Source organism: Schistocerca piceifrons, chromosome 2 (genome assembly GCF_021461385.2).
Source record: "Schistocerca piceifrons isolate TAMUIC-IGC-003096 chromosome 2, iqSchPice1.1, whole genome shotgun sequence".
Classification (NCBI taxonomy): Eukaryota; Metazoa; Arthropoda; class Insecta; order Orthoptera; family Acrididae; genus Schistocerca; species Schistocerca piceifrons.
Genome location: NC_060139.1, coordinates 77,518,198 through 77,543,999, shown reverse-complemented (window position 1 = coordinate 77,543,999; position 25,802 = coordinate 77,518,198). Strand labels below are relative to the sequence as shown.

General features: G+C 43.1%; 1 pseudogene; it reads right to left on the bottom strand.

The window, feature by feature from the left end:
* LOC124775161 overlaps window positions 1-25,802 on the bottom strand; it is a 108,782-nt pseudogene that overhangs the window by 7,098 nt on the left and 75,882 nt on the right.

Here is a 25,802-nt window from a genome sequence, read left to right as displayed (position 1 = left end):
ACACGGCATACATAATCGCCTAGACACAAACTGTGGAATATTACCAGAAACTGTATCACTCCATGTAAACATTCTCCACACGTAAATACGTATAGCATCTACTTGAAGGGTGACCTGCAAGGAGAAGTGATTTATCACACTCTTACCTTCCAGGCAGCTATACCAACCTATTCCGCAACTGATTAGTTCGGACACCCTTTTCCATGTTAGAATCTTCGTTCACTGCAGTTTCCTCTGACGACAATCGTTATCCACGAAATTAGGTACCTTTATGGGATGCCATTTGGAAATTCGTGTGGCAGCTCTACTAGGGAAGAAGTATAGCGTGGAACATAACTAATGAATGAACCAAGTTTTTCTGCCAACAAGACTGAAGCGCCTAGAACCGCTCGCCCACACCGGCCGGCGCATTCACATGGCGTATAATGGCGCCCTTATGGTCACGATCTGAACCCGTGCGATTATTTCTCATGGGACAATGTAAAGACCAGAGTGTTCAAAGATGCTCTTGCAACACTCCAGGATCTTCGTACTCCAATTTTCAGAGAGATTTGTGCAACTGAAAATGAAGTACTTCAGAATGTTATCACGTAATTCAGTTCAAGGCTCTACACACTCATTGCGTCATTTCAGGTCATCTGCTATAGCGTAAATGTGGTAACAAGAATATATTTACTCTTATTTCGTCGTAGTTGCTGTTTTTTTTTTTTAATGGGGCTTAACTGCTAAGGTCATCAGTCCCTAAGCTTACATACTACTGAGCTTAAATTATCCTAAAGACAAACACACACACACCCATGCCCGAGGGAGGACTCTAACCTCCGCCGGGACCAGCCGCACAGTTTTCGTCGTAGTAGACGAATACTTTCTAACACCTATTTTGCATCACGCTGTGTGAAGCAATCAGTCGTAGTATGTACCTCCCTCTGAGGGAGCGAGGCAGGGTTTAGCTAATCCGCGATATTATTTAACCTGTACCTTGAGCAAGCAGTTAAGGAAACCTAGTTGAAATTGACGAAGAGAATTAAAATTCAGAGAGAAAAAATAAAAATTCTGAGGTTTGCCGGCAACATTTCAGATCTGTCAGAGACGGCAAAGGACTTGAAATATGAGTTGAATGGAATGGATCGTGTCTTGGAAGCAGGTTATAGGATGATCAAAGAAAGTGAATTAGATTACGAAATTAGACACTAGAAGCAGCCTTTTGTTTTGCTATTTGGTCAACAAAGTAACTGATCATGGCCGAATACGAGAAGATACAAAACGTAGGCAGGCAGTAGAAAGAAAGGCATTTCTGAGAAATGTGTTTGTCAACGTCGAATATAAATTTAAATTCTAAGAAGTCTTTTCTGAAGGAATTTATCCGGAGTGTAGCCTTTTAGGGAAGTGCAACTTGGACCATAAGCATTTCAGACGTGAAGAGAAAAGAATCTTTTGAAATGTGGTGGTAGAGAAGTTGGGATAGTAGATTGTATGCTTAATAAGAGAAGGGATCAGCTGATAGCACATTATGTGACATCAAGGAATCACCAGTTCTGTAACGGAATGAAGCGGTGACTGGGAGGGGGGGGGGGAGGGGGGAGAAAAAAGTCAGTCAGTTGCAGTAGTTATGTAGAAATGATGAGACTTGCACAGGGTCAAGAGGCGCATCAAATCTGTCTTCGGACTGAAGACGAAGATGACCTCCACGTGATACGTACAAAGACGCTGACAATTTCTAGTTTATAAAATAAACTCTTAATCCAACAACGCCGTTTGTAATGTGTAATATGTAGATCAATAAAACGGCTCTAGAAGACTGGGAATGACAACAGTGTGCTCACAATAAACAAGTAGTTCGGACCCTAGCCCTTGAAGGGTCAGAGCAATACGTTCGTACTTACCAGTGGCCGCCGCTGCTTCCGTTCCTTCCTCATTCACTTCAATGAACGCCTTGTGTATGACGTTGCTGACTACAAGTGGTGCATCACTGATTCCAGTGAAGTTAGCCTTGTGTATGTCGAACATATCCACCATGCCATGCTGGAAAAAATGCAGAAAGGAAGATACTGTTAACTTCATAGAATACTTTTTAAAAACTGAAATAAGCAAAATCCTAAAGTAACTGGTTTCTAAGCTAGACAGGTAAACCTACCCCTGGCACTGCAACACGAATGCAGGAAGAAGAACAAAATTAAGCAACGAATCTCTTGAGAGCATACTGTATACACTGAAACACAATACGATTGCGGTATATCAAGGTTCTCCTAGGCTTGACACAGTCCACACAAAGAAATTAACCGCTTTATTTGTTCCTGTTCTTCTCAAGTGGCCTCAACAGGGTCCACCGATAGTCAAAGTTCTTCTCAAGGTATGGATTATTGCCCCATGAACCGTTTAAGTAGTTGTTGTTGTTGTTGTTGTTGTTGTGGTCTTCAGTACAGAGACTGGTTTGATGCAGCTCTCCATCTACTCTATCCTGTGCAAGCTTCTTCATCTCCCAGCACCTACTGCAGCCTACATCCTTCTGAATCTGTTTAGTGTATTCATCTCTTGGTCTCCCTCTACGATTTTTACCCTCCACGCTGCCCTCCAATACTAAATGCCTCAGAGCATGTCCTACCAACCGATCCCTTCTTCTGGTTAATTTGTGCCACAAACTCCTCTTCTCTCCAATTCTATTCAATACCTCCTCATTAGTTACGTGATCTACCCATCTAATTTTCAGCATTCTTCTGTAGCACCACATTTCGAATGCTTCTATTCTCTTCTTGTCTAAACTATTTATCGTCCATGTTTCACTTCCATACATGGCTACACTCCATACAAATACTTTCAGGAACGACTTCCTGTTTAAGTTACTGACTGAACGGGACTGATGACCTAAGAAGTTAAGTCCCATAGTGCTCAGAGCCAATACTAACTGAAATTATTGTGTGCATTTTAGAGCTATATCATACAACATAAAGTCAGCATGTAAAACGTTTTCATATGACATTGTTTCCATAGAAAGGGAGGTCAATATATTATGGAACATATGAGTTACGGTGCCAGTGTCTACTCAAAATGGCATCGATGATTACAATGTTTCTCAAGCAGGAAGTTCGTTCACGGGAATCGCCACGGAAGAGTACCCCTTTTCTTGGGATGTGTTACACAGCTTGCTGAGGACACTTACACCTGGTAAAATTTCTTGAAGTTCTCTTTCGTACTCCATTTTGAACTTTGGTAGGTACACGTGCACTGTCTGCCAGTATGTGTGGTCTGCAACGTCAAAGAGGTCTATGCCCCCTATCCTCCTCTCTGCAGCAAACAGACCGTTCACTCTCTTCGGCAGCAGAACCATCATAGAGAATCGCTTACCCTGTTAAAAGAAGAAGGAACATGTATTTAAAATATTCCTTAATATTACATGAGTTGAGGAACATACAGATTGTAGTAAGACAAAAAGGAAGCAACGTTACGGATTAGAGCTGTACATTAATATGTTATCAGTGTCATCTACAGCTACACTCTGCAAGCCACTGGGAACTGCATGGCATAGGGTATATCCCATTGTACCAGTTATTTGGGCTACTTCCATGTCCACACACGTACGGAGCGCTAGAAGAATGATTGTTTAAGTACCTCTGTGCGTGCTGTATCTCCTCACGATCCCTGTGGGAGCGATATGTAGAGGATAAAATATTCCTACAATCGTTTAAAGCCGGTTCTTTAAACCATGTAAGTAGCTTTCTGGGGATAGTTTACATCTATCTCGTGCTGCCCTTCTCTGTATACCTTCAATATCCCCCGTCAGTACAGGTCCCAAACACTTTAGCAGTATTCTAGGATGGGTCGCACCAGTGATTTGTAAGCCATATCCTTTGTAGGCTAGTTCTCTATCAATAAGCCGAAGTCTGCTACATGATTTATCCACGCCTGATCTTATGTCATTATTCCACTTCATGTCCCTACAAAGTGTTACACCTAGGTATTTCTAGCAAGGGAATCTCCCCATCGCACCCCCCTCAGATTTAGTTATAAGTTGGCACAGTGGATAGGCCTTGAAAAACTGAACACAGATAATCGACAGAACAGGAATAAGTTGTGTGGAACTATGAAAAAAATAAGCAAAATATACAAACTGAGTAGTCGATGTGCAAGATAGGCAATATCACGGAAAGTGACAGCTCAGGAGTACCGTGGTCCCGTGGTTAGCGTGAGCAGCTGCGGAATGAGAGGTCCTTGGTTCAAATCTTCCTCGAGTAAAAAGTTTTCTTTTTTTTATTTTCAGACAATTATCAAAGTTCAGGCACTCACACATAATCAACTTCGCTCTCCAAAATTCCAGGACATGTTCAGATTTGTTTGAACATATGCAGGATTTGACGGTCTACACAAGGAAAAATTTGAAAACGTTAATAACATATGTTTTGACAGAGCACAGGAAAACTGTGCGACTGTGAAACTGTTGCATTCATTTGTTGCAGTTTATGTGACACTCTTATGTTTTCATCACTTTTTTGGAAGTGATTATCACATCCACAAGAAAACCTAAATCGGGCAAGGTAGAAGAATCTTTTTACCCATTCACTAAGTGTACAAGTTAGGTGGATCGACAACATATCCCTGTCATGTGACGCACATGCCGTCACCAGTGTCGTATAGAATATAAAAGACGTGTTTTCCTGTGGAAGAATCGGTTGACCTATGACCTTGCGATCAAATGTTTTCGGTTCCCATTGGAGAGACACGTCCTTTCGTCTACTAATCGCACGGTTTTGAAGTGTGGTCGCAAACACAGACACTAAACTTATTACAGTGAACAGAGACGTCAATGAACGAACGGACAGATCATTACTTTGCGAAAATAAAGTAAACTTTTCACTCGAGGGAAGACTTGAAGCAAGGAACTCTCGTTCCGCCGCTGCTCAGGCTATCCACGGGACCACGGCGCTCCTGAGCTCATACTATCCTTGATGTTGCTTATCTTGCACATGAACTACTCAGTTTGTATATTTTGCTTATTTTTTTCGTAGTTCCACACAACTTCTTCCTGTTTTCTCAATTGATCTGTGTTCAGTTTTTCAAGGCCTATCCACTGTGCCAACTTATCACTAAATCTGAGGGGGGTGCGATGGGGAGGTTCCCTTCTAAGAGTTGGCCGAGTCCAACTGTGTCTCACTGACATTATAATCACAGTATCCCATGTTTTGTTTTTTAGTTTTGTAAAGTGCATGATTTTGCATTCTGAACGTTGAAAGCATGTTTCCAACCTTTGTACTTTGAAATCTTATCAAGGTCTTACAATGTTTATGCAACATATTTCAGACATACATTATGTGTACCTGCATCGTCAGCAAAAAGTCTGAGATTTCTGTTAACATGAACAGAAAGGGTCCAAACACACTTCTCTGGGGCACACGCGGAGTTACCTGTACATTTGTCGACGACTCTTCATTCAAGGTAACTTGCTGGGTCCTGCCAAAACATCTACATCTACATCTACATGACTACTCTGCAATTCACATTTAAGTGCTTAGCAGAGGGTTCATCGAACCACAATCATACTATCTCTCTACCATCCCACTCCCCAACAGTGCGCGGGAAAAACGAACAGCTAAACCTTCCTGTTCGAGCTCTGATTTCTCTTATTTTATTTTGATGATCATTCCTACCTATGTAGGTTGGGCTCAACAAAATATTTTCGCATTCGGAAGAGAAAGTTGGTGACTGAAATTTCGTAAATAGATCTCGCCGCGACGAAAAACGTCTTTGCTGTAATGACTTGCATCCCAATTCGCGTATCATATCTGCCACACTCTCTCCCCTACTACGTGATAATACAAAACGAGCTGCCCTTTTTTGCACCCTTTCGATGTCCTCCGTCAATCCCACCTGGTAAGGATCCCACACCGCGCAGCAATATTCTAACAGAGGACGAACGAGTGTAGTGTAAGCTGTCTCTTTAGTGGACTTGTTGCATCTTCTAAGTGTCCTGCCAATGAAACGCAACCTTTGGCTCGCCTTCCCCACAATATTATCTATGTGGTCTTTCCAACTGAAGTTGTTCGTAATTTTAACACCCAGGTACTTAGTTGAATTGACAGCCTTGAGAATTGTACTATTTATCGAGTAATCGAATTCCAACGGATTTCTTTTGGAACTCATGTGGATCACCTCACACTTTTCGTTATTTAGAGTCAACTGTCACCTGCCACATCATACAGCAATCTTTTCTAAATCGCTTTGCAACTGATACTGGTCTTCGGATGACCTTACTAGACGGTAAATTACAGCATCATCTGCGAACAACCTAAGAGAACTGCTCAGATTGTCACCCAGGTCATTTATATAGATCAGGAAGAGTAGAGGTCCCAGGACGCTTCCCTGGGGAACACCTGATGATAACTTCAGCTTTACTCGATGATTTGCCGTCTATTGATACACATACGCAATTGTACTTTTGATAACAAGCGTTGGGGTGATACTGAGCCAAACCTTTTCCAGAAATCGGGAATTACTGTGCCTACCAAACGGCCTTCATCCATGGCTTTTAGTATGTCATGTGAGAAAAATACGAGTTGGATTTAACACAATCTATGCTTCAGGAATTCGTGCTGGTTGGCTTCGAGTAGCTCATTCTGTTGGACATACTTCATTACGCTTGAGCTTAGAATATGTTGCAAAATTTTGCGGCAAATGGATACGAGGCTATTGCAGGGTAGTTTTGAGGATCCCTTGAGCTATCCTTCTATTATACGAATATGACTCATGATTTCTTCCAACTAATGGGCACGGTTTTTTGTTCGAGAGGTCTACCAAAGAGTATAGCTGTGAGAGGGGCTGACTCAGCCAAAAATCGGGTGTAGAATCTGCAGGGATTCCAGCGGGCCTTGCAGCTTTGTTCTATTTTAACGACCTCAGAGGTTTATCAACGCCGCTGACATCTGAACTGAGGTGACAAGTCATGGGATACCAACGTGCAGATACACAGATGGCGGTAGTATCGCGTACACAAGATATAGAAGGGCAAAGCATTAGAGGAGATGTCATTTGCACTCAGGTGATTCATGTGAGAAGATTTTCAAATTGATTATGACCGCACGACGGGAATTAACAGACTTTGAACGCGGAATGGTGGTTGGAGCTAGACGTACAGCACATTCCATGTCGGAAATCGTCAGGGACGCAATATTCAGAGATCCACAGCGTCAAGAATGAGTGAATACGACATTTCAGGCATTACCTCTCACTACGGACAACGCAGCGGCCGTTGGACTTCACTTAAGGACCGAGGGCAGAGGCGTTTGTGTGGAGTTGTCAGCGATAAGAGACAAGGAACACTGAGTGAAATAAAGACAGAAATCGATGTGGGAAGCACGACGAACGTATCAGTTGACAGGGAGGCTAAATTTGGCACTAATGGGCTGTGGCAGCAGACGACCGATGCGAGAGCGTTTGCTACCAGCACGACATCGCCTGCGGCGCCTTTCCTGGGCTCGTGATCATATCGGTTGGACCCTAGACGACTGGAGAACCTTGGCCTGGTCAGATGAGTCCCGATTTCAGTTGCTAAGAGCCGATTGTAAGGTTCGGGCATGGCACAGACCCCACGGAGCTATGGACCCAAATCGTCAACGAGGCACTGTGCAAGCTGGTGGTGCTTACATAATGGTGTGGGCTACGTTTACGTGGAATGGACTTGATCCTCTAGTCCAACTGAACCGATCACTGACAGGAAATGGTTATGATCGTCTACTTGAAGTCCATGAAAGGTCGCAAATGGACTCTATGTTCCAAAACAACAGTGTTATATCACCGGACCACAATTGTTTCGCGAGTGTTTTGAAGAACATTCTGTAGAGTTCGAGTGAATGATTTGATCACCCAGATCACCCGACGTGAGTCCCATGACACATTTATGAGACGTAATCGAGAGATCAATTGGTGCACTAAATGCTGCACCGGCAACACTTTCGCAATTATGGACGACATTATTTCTGCGGGGACCTCCACGACACGTTGAGCACCCGTCACATGGAGTTGCTGCACTACGCCGGGCAAAAGGATATCCTCGACTATATTAGGAGGTATCCCACTTCTTGTGTCACCTCTATTTCACTCATCTTTTCTGTCGCACGAGAATTACACTACTGGCCATTAAAATTGCTACACCACGAAGATGACGTGCTACAGACGCGAAATTTAACCGACAGGAAGAAGATGCTGTGATATGCAAATGATTAGCTTTTCAGAGCATTCACACAAGGTTGGCGTCGCTGGCGACACCTACAACGTGCTGACATGAGGAAAGTTTCCAACCGATTTCACATACACAAACAGCAGTTGACCGGCGTTGTCTGGTGAAAGGTTGTTGTGATGCCTGATGTGAGGAGGAGAAATGCGTACCATCACGTTTCCGACTTTGATACAGGTCGGATTTTAACCTATCGCGATTGCGGCTTCGCATCGCGACATTACTGCTCGCGTTGGTCTTGATCCAATAACTGTTAGCAGAATAAGGAATCGGTGGGTTCAGGAGGGTAATACAGAACGCCTTGCTCGATCCCAATGGCCTCGTATCACTAGCAGTCGAGATGACACGCATCTTTTCCGCATGCCTGTAACGGATCGTGCAGCCACGTCTCGATCCCTGAGTCAACAGATGCGGACGTTTGCAAGACAACAACCATCAGCACAAACAGTTCGACGACGTTTGCAGCAGCATGGACTATCAGCTCGGAGATCATGGCTGCGGTTACCCTTGGCGCTGCATCACAGACAGGAGAGCCTGCTATGGTGTACTCAACGACGAACCTGGGTGCACGAATGGCAAAACGTAATGAATCCTGATGGTCGCATCCGTGTTTGGCGACATCGCGGTGAACACACATTGGAAGCGTGTATTCGTCGTCGCCATACTGGCGTATCACCCGGCGTGATGGTATGGGATGCCATTAGTTACACGTCTCGGTCACCTCTTGTTCGCACTGACGGCACTCTGAACAGTGGACGTTACATTTCAGATGTGTTACGACCCGTGGCTCTACTCCTCATTAGATCCCTGCGAAACCCTACATTTCAGCAGGATAATGTAGGACCGCATGTTGCAGCTCCTGTACGGGCCTTTCTGGATACAGAAAATGTTCGACTGTTGCACTGGTCAGCACATTCTCCAGATCTCTCACCAATTGAAAACGTCTGGTCAATGGTGGCCGAGCAACTGGCTCGTCACAATACGCCAGTCACTACTCTTGATGAACTGTAGTATCGTGTTGAAGCTGCATGGGCAGCTGTACCTGCACACGCCATCCAAGCTCTGTTTGACTCAATGCCCAGGCGTATCAAGGCCGTTATTACGGCCAGAGATGGTTGTTCTGGGTACTGATTTCTCAGGATCTATGCACCCAAATTGCGTGAAAATGTAATCACATGTCAGTTCTAGTATGATATATTTGTCCAATGAATACCCGTTTATCATCTGCATTTCTTCTTGGTGTAGCAATTTTAATTGTCAGTAGTGCAAACTGAGATAATACTTCAGGTATTGCTTCGCAAAGGAAAATTTCAAAGTGGAATTAAACATTTCTGTTGGTGCTTTGCTGCCGGCAGTTTTAGTTCCTGTCTTATCCGCGACTGACTGGACACAAACTTTGGTGCCACTAATAGCCTTTACATACTACCAGAATTTGTTTGGGTTTTGTAAAAGATCTTTCGACAATAGTCTGCTACAGTAGCCAATGGAGGCTTCATGCATTGTACTCTTGAAAGCAAAGCTCGTTGCATTCAGAACATTTATCTATAGCCGTATACTTCGTTTAATACCTATTATGCAGTTATCTGTTTCGTCAAAGTTCTGATTCAGTGACTGCATACCATGAACGGTCCTTCCCATCGTGAAATGCTCCCCTGCTTACGTATCTATCCTGTTCGTGATCTTCTATTCTTTTAAAACAGAAAGGAAATACAGATATGGGGTTCGAGCGGGCAGTCATTGAAATGAAGGGGGAAAGTTGAAAATTTGTGAAGGACACAGTGGTCATTGCAACTGCACGGCCTACCTTAGCACGCATCCCGTCAGTCTTAAACTCTCAACTTATCCACACACTACTAATGTAGTGCCCCTTACGCATTACCCTCATTACTCGCGGCATTTCGCCCATTCAGTAGGAGTTCGAGCCAGGTGTACACCTGCAATGAACACATCCCTGGCCGTCTCGCCTTATGTAATTATTTTGTGTGTGTGTGGGGGGGGGAGTCCGAAACAACAACAGACACCACGTATATTTCTTCAGTGTAGATTCACGCCAGGAACTCTTACGGGAATCTGCGAAATGTCAAGAGCAATGAAGATAGTACACTACTGGCCATTAAAATTGCTACACCATGAAGATGACGTGCTACAGACGCGAAATTTAACTGATAGGAAGAAGATGCTGTTGTAAGTAGGCTGTTCATGTTTTCTCTATGTAAGTAGGCTGTTTAGGTTTTTTTATTGGTAACGCCACCTCTGTATGAAAATCACTGGCTGTGCTGTGTGCAGTCTGTGGCTGCTTTGCATTGTTGTAATACTCGCCATTGTAGTGTTAGGCAGCTGGCTGTGAACAGCGCGTAGCGTTGCGCAGTTGGAGGTGAGCCGCCAGCAGTGGTGGATGTGGGGAGAGAGATGGCGGAGTTTTGAAATTTGTCGTGAACTGCTGTATTTATATATATGATGATATCAAGGTAAATATATTGTTTGTTCTCTATTAATATCTTTCATTTGCTAACTATCCCTATCAGTAGTTAGTGCCTTCCATAGTTTGAATCTTTTATTTAGCTGGCAGTAGTGGCGCTCGCTGTATTGCAGTAGCTTGAGCAGCGAAGATTTTTGTGAGGTAAGTGATTTGTGAAAGGTATAGTTTAATGTTAGTCAGGGCCATTCTTTTGTAGGGAATTTTGAAAGTCAGATTGCGTTGCGCTAACAAAATATTGTGTGTCAGTTTAAGCACAGTCCTGTATAATTGTTCAAAGGGGAAGTTTCATATGTCGACCCTTAGCCAAGGATACCTCACTGGAATCTTCTGATTTTTTGTTGTAGTTTGTGTAATTAGTGTAGATTTTGTTTATTGCTAGGGCGTAATTGTAGAGAAAATCTCCTTTGTAGTTGCAGACTTTCATTGTTGTACAGTAAAACAGTTGTGGTATGCATGTAGATTTGCACCAAGTATTTCGCAGCTGCAATTAACTAGATATTATTTTCAGTGCTATGTTAATGTGTTCTCTTATTTTTGATCTTCAAATTGTGTTTTTCTGTGTTGTCGTGTGAAATACTGTGACAATAATGGCGTGTGAAAAACGTAATACTAGGCTCCAAAGTAAACTGAGAAATGACAGTGAAAATGAAAGCAGTGTGTTAGCGCCACCGAGTAATGAATTAACTGATGTTCAAAGTAGTAATTTGGTAACTGTGCATAGGGAAATGGAGCGGGCGGCAAACAATGTTGTAGGCAGTGAAACAATTAGTGAAGAGGGAAGCATTATCGATCGATCGGTCGGCAATAGCTCGCCTCAGGAATCCGAAATGACAGGACACAATTTTGCAAATACTCTAGATTCAGGTTTTGCGTCCTCACCGTTTTCCCAAATGAGTCAAGACACGTTTTCCGCTTGTCAAAATGTGAATGTTGCCGGTGCAAATTCACTGCCGAAAAGCACTGAGGAACATGTTTCAGACACCAGTGCATTGTTATTACAGTTAATGCAACAAATGGGACAAAAACTACAAAAGTTAGACACAACACTTGAACAAAATCAGAAACAAATGGGACAAAATCTTCAAAAGTTAGACACAATGGAACAAAATCAGAGACAAACACAGCAAAAGCTTCAAAAGTTAGACACCACACTTGAAAAAACACGTGAAGATTTAACTACTGAGTTACATAACATTGAATCGAAATGTCAAAAAGTCTGTAATGACGTAAAAACACAAATTTGTGAGCATTTTCAACCTATTTTTTCGCGGCATGAAAATGTATTACAGAATCATGAGGCAGCCATAAAAGAACTGCAAACCATTGTTCATGAAAATCACGACACCTTGCAAGCTAAAATTGACTCAGTTGCATCTACCGATTCGGTTACGCAACTTGCAAAAACTCAGGAAAACTTAAAGGACACAGTAGATACTCTGAAACTTGGTTCAGAAAAACATACAGAGGAGATAATTTCACTATCGGATAAAGTAGCCGAACTTTCAGATCAGTTCACTAACTTATCTACAAAGGTAGATGATGATCTGAATAACACAACACCTGTAGCCTTCACTGACACTGAAGAGTATGTAGAAATTAGAAAATTCAAACAAAATCAAAATCAAATCAATACACAGTACAAAAGAGAAATCCGGGAAGTGCAAGATCAGTTGGCACAAGTAGTACAAGAATTACGTATTTCAGAGGACACTCGCACCCCAATACGGGAAGAGGGACATAGAAATACGGAACAGCCACAAAATAATAACACAGCGCATTTCGGAAATTATGAAAGAAATTGGCAATGTGCACCGAATTTTGAGATTGAACAGCCGACACGACGTAACAATGACCGATATGTGACTCGCCGACATGATGATTTTGACTATAAGCTGTTCATTACTACACGTAAATTCAAAACATTTAAGAATTCCGGCAACGACATTCATCCACAAGCGTGGCTCCATCAATTCTCTCATTGTTTTCCTCCCAACTGGTCATTGGAGCACAGGTTAGAATTTATGTGTGGCTATTTAGAGAACGAACCAGCTGTAAGAATGCGATCGGTCATTCACGATTGTCACAGTGAAGGAGAATTTTACCATGCCTTCCTCTCAGCATATTGGTCTCAAGCTACACATGACAGAGTAAAACATGGCATCATAATGATGAAACATTTCGAACAATCTGAATTCTCCAGTCTTGTGAAACATTTTTAAGACATGTTGCACAAGAATCAGTACCTGTCAAACCCATACAGCCCCTCAGAACTCATCCGCATTTGCTTAATCAAATTACCTAAACATTTACGACATATTATTTTGGCAGGACGTTGCAAAGACGACATTGAAGCTTTTCAGGGACTGTTACAAGAACTGGAAAGTGACACTGACAATCGCGGAATGCAGGAGCACAACAATTACAGATCACATCAGTCGCAATTCCGCGATGAAAGAAATAATAACTGGACGCGACAAGGCTATTCTCACAACACAAATCGTGACCAAAACAGACACCACCCGTATGACAACCGTTGGCAGAGTAGTAATAATTACAGGGAAAGATCACCTCTCCGCGGTAGTGACTATCACAGAGACAATCAGAGAAACAGACAATATGGGAACCAAAATAATTATTATCAAGGGAGACAGAATAACTTTAGACGCAACGGTTCAGCGCGCAGTTACGATTCAGGGAGAAATTCTCCACCACTTAACCGACAAGAAAGAAACTACAGGAACTACCGACATGACGACAGACGATGTGATCGTAACGACAGACCTGAATTGAATCAGAACTGGCGGGATTTAAACAGGGCAGGGCCCTCTCGTCACGGTGAATTTGTAGAAGTTAGGTCTCCAAATCCCAATAACGACGCGCGCCAACAAAGAGACAATAGGCAATGACTCATACCGCAGGCAGCCACAAAACGCACGTATGAAACTAACGACGCAGCTGCCATAGCTAGTAATTACGTAAAAATGGAAGACATTAGGGACATCTTACTCCAAGAACACGACGTAAAACATAACAACATTGCATATCCTGTGATTCACATTACAGTAAATGACGTAAAATTTACGGCAGTACTTGACTCTGGCAGTCCCATTTCAGTAATCAGTGAAACAGCCTTTAGCAAATGCAACAAATCGAACGATTGCCCCACACTTCCGTTACGTAAGATTAAATTACAAGGTGCAATCTTTGGAAAAAGTGTAGATGTACACCAACAAACCAATTTGTAAAATTTTTTGTGGGGAGCATGGGGGCTATGTAAGTAGGCTGTTCATGTTTTCTCTATGTAAGTAGGCTGTTTATGTTTTCTCTATGTAAGTAGGCTGTTTAGGTTTTTTTATTGGTAACGCCACCTCTGTATGAAAATCACTGGCTGTGCTGTGTGCAGTCTGTGGCTGCTTTGCATTGTTGTAATACTCGCCATTGTAGTGTTAGGCAGCTGGCTGTGAACAGCGCGTAGCGTTGCGCAGTTGGAGGTGAGCCGCCAGCAGTGGTGGATGTGGGGAGAGAGATGGCGGAGTTTTGAAATTTGTCATGAACTGCTATATTTATATATGATGATATCAAGGTAAATATATTGTTTGTTCTCTATTAATATCTTTCATTTGCTAACTATCCCTATCAGTAGTTAGTGCCTTCCATAGTTTGAATCTTTTATTTAGCTGGCAGTAGTGGCGCTCGCTGTATTGCAGTAGCTTGAGCAGCGAAGATTTTTGTGAGGTAAGTGATTTGTGAAAGGTATAGTTTAATGTTAGTCAGGGCCATTCTTTTGTAGGGAATTTTGAAAGTGAGATTGCGTTGCGCTAACAAAATATTGTGTGTCAGTTTAAGCACAGTCCTGTATAATTGTTCAAAGGGGAAGTTTCACTGTGAGGTGCAAACTATTAGCTTTTCAGAGCATTCACACAAGGTTGGCGCCGGTGGCGACACCCACAACGTGCTGACATGAGGAAAGTTTCCAACCGATTTCTCATACACAAACAGCAGTTGACCAGCGTTGCCTGGTGAAACGTCGTTGTGATGCCTCATGTAAGGAGGAGAAATGTGTACCATCACGTTTCCGACTTTGATAAAGGCCGGATTGTAGCCTATTACGATTACGGTTTATCGTATCGCGACATTGCTGCTCACGTTGGTCGAGATCCAATGACTGTTAGCAGAATATGGAATCGATGGGCCCAGGAGGGTAATACGGAACGCCGTGCTGGATCCCAACGGCCTCGTATCACTAGCAGTCGAGATGACAGGCATCTTATCCGCATGGCTGTAACGGATCGTGCAGCCACATCTCGATCCCTGAGTCTGCAGATCGGGACGTTTGCAAGACAACAACCATCTGCACAAACAGTTCGACGACGTTTGCAGCAGCATGGAGTATCAGTTCGGAGACCATGGCTGTGGTTACCCTTGACGCTGCATCACACACAGGAGCGCCTGCGATGGTGTACTCAACGACGAACCTGGGTGCACGAATGGCAAAACGTTATTTCTTCGGATCAATCCAGGTTCTGTTTACAGCATGGTGAAGGTCGCATCCGAGTTTGGCGACATCGTGGTGAACGCACATTGGAAGCGTGTATTCATCATCGCCATACTGGCGTATCACCCGGCGTGATGGTATGGTGTGCTATCGGTTACACGTCTCGGTCACCTCTTGTTCGCACTGACGACACTTTGAACAGTGGACGTTACATTTCAGATGTGTTACGACCCGTGGCTCTACCCCTCATTCTGTCCATGCGAAACCCTATATTTCAGCAGGATAATGCACGACCGCACGTTGCAGGTCCCATACGGGCCATTCTGGATACAGAAAATGTTCGACTGCTGCCCTGGCCACAACATTCTCCAGATCTCTCAACAATTGAAAACGTCTGGTCAATGGTGGCCGAGCAACTGGCTCATCACAATACGCCAATCTCTACTCTTGATGAACTGTGGTATCGTGTTGAAGCTGCATGGGCAGCTTTACCTGTACACGCCATCCAAGCTCTGTTTGACTTAATGCCCAGGCGTATCAAGGCCGTTTTTACGGCGAGAGGTGGTTGTTGCTGATTTCTCAGGATCTATGCACCTAAACTGCGTGAAAATGTAATCACATGTCAGTTCTAGTATAATATATTTGTCCAATGAATGCCCGTTTATCATCTGCATTTCTTCTTGGTGTAGCAATTTTAATGGCCAGTAGTGCAAACTTAGATAATACTTCAGGTATTGCTTCGCAAAGGAAAATTTCAAAGTGGAATTAAACATTTCTGTCGGTGCTTTGCTGCCCGCAGTTTCAGTTCCTGTCTTATCCGCGACTGACTGGACACTAACTTTGGTGCCACCAATAGCCTTTAAATACGACCAGAATTTATTTAGGTTTTGTAGAAGATCTTTCGATAACAGTCTGCTACAGTACCCAATGAAGACTTCATGCATTGCACTCTTGGCAGCAAAGCTCGTTCCATCCAGCACATTTATCTATAGCCGTATACTTCGTTTAATAACTGTTATGCAGTAATCTGTTTCGTTCGAAGTTTTTTTTATTTTTTTATTTTTTTTTTACAGACACTGCATACCATGAAGGGTCCTTCCAATCGTGAACTGCTCTCCTGGTTACGTATGTATCCAGTTCGTGATTAACAATTCTTTTAAAACAAACGGGAAATACAGACATCGGCTTAGAGCGGGCAGTCATTGAAATGGAGGGGGAAAGTTGCAAATTTGTGCAGGACACAGTGGTCATTCAAACTGCACGGTCTACCCTAGCACGCCTCCCGTCAGACCTATACTCTCGACTTATCCACTTCACGTACGAGTTCGAGCCTGATGTGCACTTGCACTGAAGATATATATAAAATGTGTGTGGGTGTGTGTGTGGGTGATGTCCGAAAGAACAGACACCACGTATATGTCTTCAGTGCAGATTCATGCCAGGAACTCTTACGGGGATCTGCGAAATGCCTCGATCAATGAAGATAGTAATGGGCAAGAGGCACTACGTTAGTAGTGTGTGGATAAGTTGATAATTTGGGTCTGACAGGAGGCATGCTACGGTACTCCGTGCAGTTGCAACGATTATTGTGTCCGGATGGCTTAGGGCGCCGGCACGGTAGCTCGGCGTGTTCGGTCAGAGAGCTGGCTGGTCTCTGTAATAAAAAAAACTGACAAGGGAACCTCCCCATCGCACCCCCCTCACATTTAGTTATAAGTTGGCACAGTGGATAGGCCTTAAAAAACTGAACACAGATCAATCGAGAAAACAGGAAGAAGTTGTGTGGAACTATGAAAAACTAAGCAAAATATACAAACTGGGTCGTCCATGTGTAAGATAGGCAATATTAAGGGCAATGTGAGGCGAGGAGCGCCGTGGTCCCGTGGTTAGCGTGAACAGCTGCGGAACGAGAGGTCTTTCGTTCAAATCTGCACTCGACTGAAAATTTTGCTTTCTTTATTTTCGCAAAGTTATGATCTGTCCGTTCGTTCATTGACGTCTCTGTTCACTGTAATAAGTTTAGTGTCTGTGTTTTGCGACCGCACCGCAAAACCGTGCGATTAGTTGACGAAAGGACGTGCCTCTCCAATGGGAACCGAAAACATTTGATCGAAAGGTCATAGGTCAACCGATTCCTCCACAGGAAAACACGTCTGATATATTCTATACGACACTGGTGACAGCATGTGCGTCACATGACAGGAATATGTTGTCGACCCACCGAACTAGTACACTTGGCGAATGGGTAAAAAGATTCTTCTACCTTGCCCGATTTAGGTTTTCTTGTGGATGTAATAATCACTCCAAAAAAAGTGATGAAAACGTAAGAGTTTGTCACATAAACTGAAAATAAAAAGTTAAAATTTTCGATCGAGGGAAGATTTGAACCAAGAACTTCTCGTTCCGCAACTGTTAACGCTAACCGCGGGACTACGGCGCTCCTCGTCTCAGATTGTCCTTAATATTGCGTATCTTACACATGGACGACCTAGTTTCTATATTTTGCTTATTTTTTTTCATAGTTCCACACAACTTCTTCCTGTTTTCTCGATCGATTTGTGTTCAGTTTTATCAAGGCCTATCCACTGTGGCAACTTATAACTAAATTTGAGGGGGGTGCGATGGGGAGGTTCCCTTGTGAGTGAAGGAGTCAACAACGAACTTCAGCGGACATCATGTGCCGGCCAAAGTGGCCGTGCGGTTAAAGGCGCTGCAGTCTGGAACCGCAAGACCGCTACGGTCGCAGGTTCGAATCCTGCCTCAGGCATGAATGTTTGTGATGTCCTTAGGTTAGTTAGGTTTAACTAGTTCTAAGTTCTAGGGGACTAATGACCTCAGCAGTTGAGTCCCATAGTGCTCAGAGCCATTTGAACCATTCGGACATCATGTGACGTCCGCTACGACAAAACACAGGGAACAAAAGGCAAAAGCAAGTTGGTGGCGCACCTGACCGCGAAAGACAAAGGTCCGGAGTTGAGTCTCGGTCCGGCACGGGGTAATGCCGGCACGGTAGCTCAGCGTGATGGGTCAGAGGATGAGCTGCTCTCTGTAATAAAAAAACTAAGTTAACAGATCAACGATGAACCTGACCAAGTGTCATGGGACGTCCGCCCCGAACAAATACACCGAAAAAAATGGGCTTAGTGATCAGAGCATCTCTCTAGTAAACAGGGGACCCAAGTTCGAATCCCGGTCCAGCATAAATTTCCTACTTTCTCCACTGATTTCAATTACTCCCAATAACAACCCACCGAGGAGGTTATTACAGTCCCAATTGGTTCTCCAAATCAAATAATTTCGGTTAGTACTGTTTACAGTGTCTTGCTGTATTAAAGATAATTAGTTGTTGTATTACCCTGTAAGGCAGGAGGAGAACCTGGGAATCCAGCTGTGGCAGGTAGGTGTACTTGAATCTTTCCTTTACAAACATCATATCCACATTTGTCGCTCGTTCCGAATGGAAAAGCATCGGCGAAGTACTCGTTTTCTCGAATTGTTTTACCCATTCTCCTTTGAAGTAAACTGCATTTGCTATGACCATCCGAGTAAAAGATGACAGAACACCTGTAAAGTCACAAAATATTAAACACACACCACTGAATCAAATGTCTTTATTAGCGACAAGTTAAATTACATGTGTCGGGGAAAAATACCTGCATCCTGCACAATGCATTACATTTTTCTGAGAAACACACGTCAATATATTACGCTGTTTTTTGCAGTCAGTTTAGTTCAGCTTTATGAAATGCAGAATGTGTACTAGTACAACTAAGTCCACAACAATATGAATAACTGCAACACCTTTCACTTTCACACAACAACATGTTAATATTATTTTAGTGCTCGTCCCTACGACGTTGTTTCGGCGATGCTGAAGGGATTCTCAGTACGAAACTGCTTTGGTTTCTTTCTAATTATATCATTTTAATTAACTGCTAATGTAGTTTCTCATTGGTTATGTAACTTGAGAACTCAGATGCGATATTTTTATACATGATGTAATGGTAACATCGGAACTCTTTATGATATGGGGACCAACATTTACGTACACAGAGAATATTAGATCCCACGGGTTCCCCACAATACTTGTCAACCTGACTGAAGAACGAGGAGGATAAACACTGAATGAATGATTCAACCGGCTGCGAATATGAAGAGGGGTCAATATCAACAGCTAAGACAGCAAAACACCGCATGGCACTGAATTCGTGTATTTACAGATATGAAGTAAATTTTGCCACGTCTCAATACGACTGCTTCCCAGCTTGTAAAAATGGTAGCCTGGCTGAAAGTCACTTTTACACTGAAGCTCTGTCAAGTTCAATGGGTTAAAGCCCAAGAAATACGAAGGATACTCTCACCTTCTATAATATCGTCCAACTATTGGCACGACTCTTTACCTACCACTTCCTTCGACAGTATCTATGCTATTTTCTGACTGGTTCGCGAAATAAAAACGTTAATTAACCAGCCGGCTGGTGTGGCCGTGCGGTTCTAGGCGCTTCAGTCTGGAACCGCGTGACCGCCACGGTCGCTAGTTCGAATCCTTCCTTGGACACGGATGTGTGTGATGTCATTAGGTTAGTTAGGTTTAAGTAGTTCTAACTTCTACGGGACTGATGACTACAGATGTTAAGTCCCATAGTGCTCAGAGCCATTTGTTAATTAACCTATTTCCCTTTTTTCCTTAAAAGAACGAATCATAGGATAAACTCCATTTTTCGTAATACGTTTGTTTAACTGTATGATGTTTCGTTGGCACACGAAACGTAACATATTTTCAGCATGCGGAGCTTCTACACATTCCGCTACATACGTGAGGCAACGTCACACTATTAAGTTCCCTGTCCGATGAATAGGGTAGCGTGGTTCTTTTATCTGGTCACCAAGACTTATGCACCTATAATAGATTCTCGTATGAAGTGTTTCGTGTAGGCGATAGTGTTTGGAAGAAAGGATACATGAGATGAGTACTGAAGTCCACTGAAACTAAATGTGTATAGATTGACGGTAAAGTCGGTTCCTGGTAAAATATTTTGTATATAATGAAAGGGAGCACTCCCCAGGAACATGTCACCAAAGTTCAATTCATTTCTCTTTCTTCTAAGAAAGATTACTGTATTTTCAAACATAGTTCATTAGTTACAGTGTCACTTATTTTATCTTAGTTAAATAATCTTACACTGCAGTTTTCGCTGACATAATTCCAATTGTTTTATTCCTAAATCTGTTGTTGTTGTTGTGGTCTTCAGTCCTGAGACTGGTTTGATGCAGCTCTCCATGCTACTCTATCCTGTGCAAGCTTCTTCATCCCCCAGTACCTACTGCAACCTACACCCTTCTGAATCTGCTTAGTGTATTCATCTCTTGGTCTCCCTCTACAATTTTTACCCTCCACTCTGCCGTCATATGCTAAATTGGTGATCCCTTGATGCCTCGGAACATGTCTTACCAACCGATCCCTTCTTCTGGACAAGTTGTGCCACAAACTTCTCTTCTCCCCAATCATATTCAATACTTCCTCATTAGTTATGTGATCTACCCATCTAACCTTCAGCATTCTTCTGTAGCACCACATTTCGAAAGCTTCTATTCTCTTCTTGTCCAAACTATTTATCGTCCATTTTTCACTTCCATACAAATACTTTCAGAAATGACTTCCTGACACTTAAATCTATACTCGATGTTAACAAATTTCTCTTCTTCAGAAACGCTTTCCTTGCCATTGCCAGTCTACATTTTATATCCTCTCTACTTCGACCATCATCAGTTATTTTGCTCCCCAAATAGCAAAACTCCTTTACTACTTTAAGTGCCTCATTTCCTAATCTAATTCCCTCAGCATTCGACTACATTCCATTATCCTCGTTTTGCTTTTGTTGATATTCATCTTATATCCTCCTTTCAAGACACTGTCCATTCCATTCAACTGTTCTTCCAAGTCCTTTGCTGTCTCTGACAGAATTACAATGCCATCGGCGAACCTCAAAGTTTTTATTTCTTCTCCATGGATTTTAATACCTACTCCGAATTTTTCTTTTGTTTCCTTTACTGCTTGCTCAATATACAGATTGAACAACATCGGGGAGAGGCTACAACCCTGTCTTACTCCCTTCCCAACCACTGCTTCCCTTTCATGTCCCTCGACTCTTATAACTGCCATCTGGTTTCTGTACAAATTGTAAATAGCCTTTCGCTCCCTATATTTTACCCCTGCCACCTTTAGAATTTGAAAGAGAGTATTCCAGTCAACATGGTCAAAAGCTTTCTCTAAGTCTACAAATGCTAGAAACGTAGGTTTGCCTTTCCTTAATCTTTCTTCTAAGATAAGTCGTAAGGTCAGTATTGCCTCACGTGTTCCAGTGTTTCTACGGAATCCAAACTGACCTTCCCCGAGGTTGGCTTCTACTAGCTTTCCCATTCGTCTGTAAAGAATTCGTGTTAGTATTTTGCAGCTGTGACTTATTAAACAGACTGTTCGGTAATTTTCACATCTGTCAACATCTGCTTTCTTTGGGATTGGATTTATTACATTCTTCTTGAAGTCTGAGGGTATTTCGCCTGTTTCATACATCTTGCTCACCAGATGGTAGAGTTTTGTCAGGACTGGCTCTCCCAGGGCCGTCAGTAGTTCCAATGGAATGTTGTCTACTCCGGGGGCCTTGTTTCGACTCAGGTCTTTCAGTGCTCTGTCAAACTCATCACGCAGTATCGTATCTCCCATTTCATCTTCATCTACATCCTCTTCCATTTCCATAATATTGTCCTGAAGTACATAGCCCTTGTATAGACCTTCTATAATCTCTTTCCACCTCTGTGCTTTCCCTTCTTTGGTTAGAGCTGGGTTTCCATCTGAGCTCTTGATATTCATACAAGTCGTTCTCTTATCTCCAAAGGTCTCTTTAATTTTCCTGTAGGCAGTATCTATCTTACCCCTAGTGAGATAAGCCTCTACATCCTTACATTTGTCCTCTAGCCATCCCTGCTTAGCCATTTTGTACTTCCTGTCGATCTCATTTTTGAGACGTTTGTATTCCTTTTTGCCTGCTTCATTTACTGCATTTTTATATTTTCTCCTTTTATCAGTTAAATTCAATATTTCTTCTGTTACCCAAGGATTCATACTAGCTCTCGTCTTTTTACCTACTTGATCCTCTGCTGCCTTCACTACTTCATCCCTCAAAGCTAGCCATTCCTCTTCTACTGTATTTCTTTCCCCCATTCCTGTCAATTGTTCCCTTATGCTCTCCCTGAAACTCTCTACAACCTCTGGTTCTTTCAGTTTATCCAGGTCCCATCTCCTTAAATTCCCACCTTTTTGCAGTTTCTTCAGTTTTAATCTACAGGTCATAACCAATAGATTGTGGTCAGAGTCCACATCTGCCCGTGGAAATGTCTTACAATTTAAAACCTGGTTCCTAAATCTCTGTCTTACCATTATGTAATCTATCTGATACCTTTTAGTATCTCCAGGGTTCGTCCATGTATACAACCTTCTTTCATGATTCTTAAACCAAGTGTTAGCTATGATTAAATTATGCTCTGTGCAAAATTCTACCAGACGGCTTCCTCTTTCATTTCTCTCCCCCAATCCATATTTACCCACTACGTTTCCTTCTCTCCCTTTTCCTACTCTCGAATTCCAGTCACCCATGACTATTAAATTTTCATCACCCTTCACTATCTGAATAATTTCTTTTATCTCATCATACATTTCTTTAATTTCTTCGTCATCTGCAGAGCTAGTTGGCATATAAACTTGTACTACTGTAGTAGGTCTGGGCTTCGTATCTATCTTGTCCACAATAATGCGTTCATTATGCTGTTTGTAGTAGCTTACCTGCATACCTATTTTCCTATTCATTATTAAACCTACTCCTGCTTTACCCCTATTTGATTTTGTGTTTATAACCCTGTAGTCACCTGACCAGAAGTCTTGTTCCTCCTGCCACCGAACTTCACTAATTCCCAGTATATCTAACTTTAACCTATCCATTTCCCTTTTTAAATTTTCTAACCTACCTGCCCGATTAAGGGATCTGACATTCCACTCTCCGATCCGTAGAACGCCAGTTTTCTTTCTCCTGATAACGACATCCTCTTGAGTAGTCCCCGCCCGGAGATCCAAATGGGGGGACTATTTTACCTCCGGAATATTTTACCCAAGAGGACGCCATCATCATTTAGTCATACAGTAAAGCTGCATGCCCTCGGGAAAAATTACGGCTGTAGTTTCTCCTTGCTTTCAGCTGTTCGCAGTACCAGCACAGCGAGGCTGTTTTGGTTAGTGTTATAAGGCCAGATCAGTCAACAATCCAGACTGTTGCCCCTGCAACTACTGAAAAGGCTGCTGCCCCTCTTCAGGAACCACGCGTTTGTCTGGTCTCTCAACAGATACCCCTCCGTTGTGGTTGCACCTACGGTACGGCTATCTGTATCGCTGAGGCACGCAAGCCTCCCAACCAACGGCAAGGTCCATGGTTCATGGGGGGGGGGGGGGGGGGGGAGGGAAATCTAACATTAACAAATTTCATCTTTGAAAGTGGAGAGACTCGGCAGCTCCACTAGTTTAAAACTCTTTGATCCTACAAAAATTTCACTATACCACATATTTATTATATTTGTACCTGATGATGACAGTACAGCCGATACTGGTTTGTGGAATAAGTAATAAATGTTGTGGAATACCTCACCACTGTTGTGTGCATTTTCATTTATACTATGTACAGTTAACGATGAACATGTCAATTTACATTTTCACTGATAAAACTGAATAATGTAGCAGCCTAACGTCTGATAATTATGACAATTATCTTATGATTGGTTGGTTGGTTAATTTTTTTTTTTTTGGTGGGGGGGGGGGGGGACAAAACAGCGAAGTCATCGGTCCCATGACCTAATATAGCAGAAATCAAGAGAGGAGCAACACAAACAGCACAGTCCAGTCAAGGAGAAGAGAAACCGGGCAAACAAAGAGGGGATAAGGGACGCCAGTGCAGCAGGAGGAGGAAAAAACAGGAGGGGGTGGGTGTAAACGGGGAGAGCATGGTTTTCCCAGAAATTTTACATGTGGTGGGGTGCCAGCACCGCCACCAACCCTTCCCGACACCCACACTATACCATTATCACGATACAATGGGGACAACACCAGGGGAAGAAGACAAAGGAAAAGGGGAAATAAAACTGCACAACAGACGAGACAAAATATAGGGAAAAGGTGAGAAGAATGTGTTTGGTGTGGAAGCTAGGTCAACGACGCCTACGTTAACCAAGGGACTCAAATTCCAGAGGAAAATTCAAGGACTTAAGTCTGAGAGGACAAACCACTTTCACAAAGAAGACCGAGGATAGATGGAACCATGTGAGTCTAATACACAAGACGAGGAAGGAAGCAGGGTGTATTTTCGTGGGCCAGAAGGTGGAGACAGTCCAGCAAAATATGCATCACCATGAGTGAAGGCCCACAACTACAAGGGGGGAGGGGGACAGCTCATTACAGAGTTAAAAAACCATGGGTCAACTTAATATGGCCAATATGAAGACAGCAGAGGATGGTATATTTCCGCTGGGATAGTCAGAAGGAAGAATGTCATATGGTCGAAGTCTGCTTGAGTACAAATTGTTATTAGACATGGGGGTAGCCTCCCAAGAGTTGGCCCCAGAGTGGACACAGAATGGGGGATTAGGTGGCCACCTCCCCAACCACATTATGAGAAAGTTTGTTAACTGAGATACCTATGTGGCCAGGAACCCAAAGGAAATCAACAAAACAAGCAGCATCACCAAGATCAGGGAGAAGTTTGTGGATGGTAGAGACCGAGGGGTGATGGGAAAAGTTCTGAGCAATAACCTGAAGGCCTCTCATTGAGTCCATACATAACAAAACACGGGTGAGTGAAGACTGTTTAATGAAGCAGAGGACCTGGTAGATGGCCATCAATTCCGCAATAGAAACCACACATATGGCTAGCATGAGATGCTGTCTGTGCCAACAGAAGATATGAAGGCATATCCCAAGTGATCAGCAGACTTACAGCCATTGGTGTAAAAAACAACACCATCCTTAAACTCCCACAAGATTGTTCCAAACAAACAACAGAACACCACTGGGGTGATGGAGGCTTTCAAATCCTTTAAGACATCCATCCAAATCCACAGCTGAGGAACTAACAAATCTGGGGGGGGGGGGGTGATTGGGAGAGAATGTGGGGAAGATGACAAGGAGGGAACATGGAAGTTGCAGTGGAGAGAAGCATGGTCGAACCCAATTGGTAAACCCACCAAAGGGCAATCAGCAGGCGGCAACATCCTGAAGCTGTGGGAAGATAGAACAGGAGGGGTGAGCAGGGGGGAAGCAATAGCATAGGAAACCAGGAGTTGCGACCGCCGAATCGACAGGGGAGGGATCCCAGTGTCAACAAGAAGACCACCAACAGGGCTAGTGCAAAAGAAACAAATGGATCAAATGGCTCTCAGCACTATGGGACTTAACTTCTGAGGTCATCAGTCCCCTAGAATTTAGAACTACTTAAACCTAACTAACCTAAGGACATCACACACATCCAAGCTCAAGACAGGATTCGAACCTGCGACCGTAGCGGTCGCGC